At 36.6% G+C, this 5,830-nt stretch overlaps 1 long non-coding RNA gene across 2 annotated transcripts; it reads right to left on the bottom strand.

Moving 5' to 3' along the window:
- Positions 1 to 1,867: 1,867 nt before the first annotated feature.
- On the bottom strand, positions 1,868 to 5,830 carry LOC133728380 (uncharacterized). 2 transcript variants are annotated; one of them, XR_009855825.1, is made up of 3 exons: positions 4,576 to 5,830; positions 2,816 to 4,405; positions 1,868 to 2,214 (listed from the first exon to the last, which is right to left on the bottom strand). It is a non-coding gene; the product is annotated as an uncharacterized LOC133728380 (long non-coding RNA). The 2 variants fall into 2 exon arrangements; XR_009855824.1 differs by having other exon boundaries at positions 1,880 to 2,214; positions 4,344 to 4,405.

A 5,830-nucleotide genomic window follows, 5' to 3' on the forward strand; every position in this document is an offset into this window, starting at 1 on the left:
GGGTCTAAAATGCCCATTAGATCATCCTATTCTTGGGTTGGTGAGAGCTCCTTCCCTATGGGGAAAGAAATTCTAGATGCATAGTTGCTTTATTTGGAATAATGTCTATTTTAGGAAGTCTTTATAGAAGTATTTGGCTTTAGCGTACCACAATGGCGTGCTTGGTGTTTAAAGTCAGAGAGAATAGATTGCCTACGAGGTGAGTTGATTTTGTTAGCATAGACTACTTTAAGCTATCATTGTCTAAATAGAGTAGTCTTCTTTGTACTATTATTAGCTATAAATTAAGAGACATACTTTATGTATGCTCTCTTTTTATCAAAAATAAAAATAAAAATAAAAATAAAAATAAAAATAAAAATAAAAATAAAAACACTAACAAGTTAATTAGAAAAATAAAAAATTAAATTGGATCCACAAAAGGTCTATGCCGACCGACATATGAGGAGACGATGGCTAGAGGGTACTGCTAACTAACCATCTGGAAGGTATTGCCGATCAGAGATGCATCGGAGGGTATTGCATACTGGAATACTATGAGGCGATGGCTAGAGAGTACTTCCGACTAACCATCTCATGCCATCTAAATGGTACTATCGATCAGATGACGCATCAGAGAGTACTGCCAATCGGAATATTGTCTGCAGAATACTGCCGATTAGACTATTACCTGGAGGGTACTGCCAACCAGATAATACATGCATGCGCTAATATCATCATCTTTCATAATTTACCTCCTTTAATTCATAAATTCAAGCTCGTTAATTTCATATAATTTTCTTAATTCATCCACTTTCTGAAAGAAATTTCTCAATAACTCAATATTCAAATTTCTCGACAATTAAATAAAAGGTTTCGAAAAGAAAATTCAATATCAATTTCGTAAATCATTAATAAATCATCGAAAATACGATTCATGAAATCTCCATAGATTATTCATACTCAAACATCATCATAAAAATATCAATAACTCATCAACTTTCCGAAAATAGAATCTCGATAAATCAACTAATCGCATAAACTTCATAATGACTCAAAACTCAAATAAACTCAATAAAAATATTTGAAAAAGAAATCAACACTATGCCAAAAAGTTAATCAGACGACAGATCATCTCTGTCGTCTGATTGCATGATTTTCTGTCGTCTGAGGCGCTGCCGTCTCTTGTGCAATCAGACGACGTAGAAACTCTGTCGTCTAATTGCACTCAAACAACATACATGTTTTTGGTTTTCTATTGTCTGATTGATTCCTCACATTTATAGGTGTGTGTTATGAAGATTTCAGACGACAGAAATGTGTTACCTTATATATAAACAGACATCAACAATTTTTATTTTCTATTGTTTAATAGCTATAATTTCAAAGACAGTATTCATGATATTTCTGTGGTGTGAATGAACTGAAGTATTAAGTGCTGAGAACTTATTTGTTGTCTGTAATGGTTATAAACTACACATAATTGTGGTCTTAAGTATGTTTCAATTATATATAACTGCAGTCTGAAAAGATAAGAAACATCAGTTATTTGTTGTTGTAGCGACATTTATGATTCGTTTTTATGTTGTCTGAATGTATATAAAACTATAAATAATCCAACTATTCTATTGTCTATGTCTATTAAATATAACAGATATTTGTCGTGATTTTTTAGTTAAGATTACATTTTTCTGTTGTCTTAACCGGTATAAGAGAATAGTTATCTGTGGTTCTATGTATCTTTGAGTGACAACTATCTGTTGTCTTAACTAATATAGGAGGATAGTTATTTGTGGTTCTATGTACCTTTGGGCGACAATTATCTGTTGTTTTAATCAATATAAGAGGATAGTTATTTGTGGTTCTATTCTATTGTTTTTCAGTTGTTCCAACAATATATTGTTCTTCAAGTTTGTTGTTGCATTGCATTTCAGATGACACATATAAGTTTGCTCTTGCCATTCATTGAAGTTCTCATTCATTCTAGAAACTCCAATGTCATTACAACCATTAAAATACATTTACAATAGTCATTAATTGTTCCATGAGACCTAAGTAGTACTATTGAAGCTGAATAGCAAAATAATTTGCAATGTACTCTAGAGCTTGGACATTTGTTTTTTCTTCTCCTGTCGTGGCTTGGCTGTAGAATATATGAAATGCTCCTAGCTCCTTCAAGATGCCAATCACTTGCCTTTAGAGTTTGCATAGAATTTTTCACTGCATGTGCTAAAACTGCAAGGTGTAAAGCAAAACCTAAACAATTATCAGCCTAATGATATCGTCAAAAGAACAACATGGGCATGTTTGATGCGTTTTTGAATGAAAACCAAACATTGCAGCAACTATTGTATAAAGAACTCATCCTCTAGTTCGGGGGTGAGAGAGAGAGAGAGAGAGAGAGAGAGAGAGAGAGAGAGAGAGCATGAACATCTCCATTACCGGTCAAAATATAAGCAAATACTATTCCCACCAAGTAAATAATTGCAAGCATTTCAAAATTTCAACATTATCATTGCCTTCTCTATTAAAATAGACAAGAGTAATAGCATGGAAGACTGGAAGTTGAGAAATCTACGAAGCAATCAACACATCCAGGCAAGTTGTGATTAAAAATCATTCCATCGCAAAGCTGGTCTAGACAATCAAAGAGAAATAAACAACAAAAAAAAAAAAAAAAAACCCAACTGACATACCACGTATATCAATTACTACAATGAAACTTTGAGACCCAAAATGATAAAACAATCATGTGTTTTTATTCCCTACGTTGCAATGCACATAAAATCTCTAATTATGAAGATTTCAGAAGTTCTTGATAAGCATAGGTTGTAACCTTGATTCAAATAGCTAGATAGAGTATGTATTCAAATTTATCTCATGCCCAGAGGCCTTGACCAACATCTATCTCTCTGTCCACTGTCACTACCTGCTTCTCCTTATCAAGCACAATCCATAAGAAACGTTCAGTCAAAAGAAATAATTTACAAATTGCGTTGTATAAAAGTAGGACAGCACTAACTAAACCACACCGCGCAGAGAGGGGGGGACGCCTGGTTCAGAAGTGCAGATTGCTATCAACTTGATTTGTCATGGGAAGAAAACAAAAGGAGCTGAATGAATGACAATTTGTGAACTCTAGTTTTTAATATGTTTTCCAGAACCTAATTGATCTCTCTCTGCAAACCAATTTTAAAAGTTTGAGGAAAGAAATGAAAACAGCAACTGAACATTCCTTCTATGAATTCTAGTTTTTAATGTTTTTCTGAACTAATTGATCTCTCTGTGCAAACCAATTTTAAAAGTCTGAGGAAAGAAATAAAATACAACAACTGAAGATTCCTCCTGTGAATTCTAGTTTTTAATATGTTTTTCTGAACTAATTCATCTCTCAGTACACACAGTTTTTAAAGTTTGAGGAAAGCAGCAAAATACAACAACTGAAGATTCCTCATATACTTCCTTCCAGTACACCACCACAGATTGACAGGTCCAGGCTTAGTTTTGGGTATAGTATTCTAATTTTCTGTCACTACATATTCTATATACTTCATGTTCCGCACGTGGTCAAAAGTCCTAAACCTGATCTTCATAAATTCCAGGAAAACAATCAGTCCCACAAAATGTTCCCCATCAAGTAACTTACTCTCTAATTGTGGTGTACTGTTAACAATCAGTCCCACAAACTCTCAGGAACTTGACACAGAGTTCTGTTTTCCTTTAAAATGTAAACAGAAACAAATGAATGTGTAGTGTAGCACTTTTTCTTTTTTCCTCTTTGAAAAATGATTGAGTCGCTAATAAGAACTCATAATCATATAACTGCAGAGATAGATTTCGCCAAGCATTGAAACCAGGTCCAAACGAGTTAAAGACAGATCTTAACAAACACATGGATAACAACCCCAGAACAGAACTTAGTAAAAAAGGGCTATAGACATTACGGGGGGCCAAACAAAATGAAAAAGCAATTTAGCTACTAAACTATATATAGCTGAGAATTACACCTCTATAGTTTAGCAACTAACATAATCACCATTCAACAATAAGAATTTAGCTACTGAACTGTGTGACGGACCAAAATAACTTTGAATAGCCAAATGCGTGAAATTTTCTACTCTAATAATTGATTTTCTACGTAGTCGCTTCTCACAACTACGTAGGTCCATTCCAATCTCAACAACACAACAAAAACTAAAATTGGAGTACAATATTCAGAAATGTAAAATCAAGCCACTCACTAGAAGCACAAAAGTAGCGACAACATGCTTCAAATGATGCAGCAAAACAACCAAGAGAAGTAGAAAATAAATCCAAAGATAACAAGACCACAGACGATGGGGGAAAAAAACCTAGCTACGAACCTGCTTTGTAAACTCTTTCGGTCAACTAGCTTCACAGGTGCAGACTTCATGAATAAGATTCACTATCAATAAACACAATGGAATTAGTCAATTATCATGGAGTCAACATGAATGACAAATACAAAAACCTGATCCTGATTTATATTAAGGTGCTTAAATTCCTATAGCACAACTTGACATGCATGAATGACATATACAAAAACCTGATCCTGATTCATATAAAGGTGCTTACATTCCTACAGTGCAACCAAGTAATCCGGCGTCTTTCAGAGTAAGGACTCCATTAGAGACTATTCGAGCAACAAAGGAGGTGGGTTGATTGTTGGTTTGATGAGAGCTGCTGCTGCAGGGGATGTGGTCGATAGTGAACTTGTGGCAATGAAGCCGATTAGCCGACAATCATCATCTTTCACGGAATGTTCCTCCCAAACCAGAGCAAATCTTTTGGTTCCGATTTGGAACACGCGCGGTAAATCCTCGAGATAAAGGTGCCTTTCCCAGGGCTCGTACGTGTCTGGGATAACGGGAAGAGCATCATCAAGGCCCTTAACTGGTTCATCTAGCCACTGACGCTGGCGAATATCAAAAACGTAAACACCAGGCTGCCCGGAGAATCTTTCGGTGGGTTTCATAGTGCCAAAGCATAATAAGTAGGAGTCACCGGAAATTACCACTCCAGGGCCCCAGAGACCCCAGAAACTGCTAGAGATGCAGTCAAACTCGTTTTTCTCCAAATCATAACGAGACAGGTGATTATAAATACCAAGGGAATAGGTGTAAATATACTTGTTCGACATTCCAAGCTGTGTTCGAAACCCGCACGTGGCGGGAAACTCCGAACGGACACCAGAGCGAGGATCGAGACGGTGACAACCTCCATGTCCCAAGGTATAGATGAGACCGTCTTTGTAGCAGGCCACCGACTGTTGCGAAGGGAATGAAACCCCTTGTTCAGAACGCCATTCCTTGGCTACATAGGAGGAGGGTTTCAGGTCCAAGTAATCATACCCAATGTAGGGTTCCACACCAGAGCAATCTCGCTTTCTACATTGAGATCCACCAATCATGAATAATCGGGAGTCCAAGACCACAACGCTGCGAGGAAGGCGCAGGTAATAATCATCAAATTCGGGAAGATCTAGGCGACGGAAGATTATCTTATCATCGTCATCAATCTCTTCAGATCCACTGATTTGCCTCGGCCGCCGTCCACGACACCGAGTTGTCGTCTGCCTTGACCTCTACGTACAGGTACATGGGCCTGTCCCGCGCAACCTTCTTCTTCTTGTCCCTTGTTTTGTTTTTCTTTCCCATTCTCCCGATCCTTCTTGCTTTGCTCTCCTATCTGATCTCGATCGCAAACCCTAGTTCGACAATTCTCTTCTCTCGCTTTGCCTCTGTATATCTATACTATTATTAAGAGAAAAGAGCTTGTCAACCAAAACAGAAATATTTTACCAAATTAGCCCTCAAATATTAAAAAACTT

This window comes from Rosa rugosa, chromosome 2, assembly GCF_958449725.1.
Source record: "Rosa rugosa chromosome 2, drRosRugo1.1, whole genome shotgun sequence".
Taxonomy (NCBI): Eukaryota; Viridiplantae; Streptophyta; class Magnoliopsida; order Rosales; family Rosaceae; genus Rosa; species Rosa rugosa.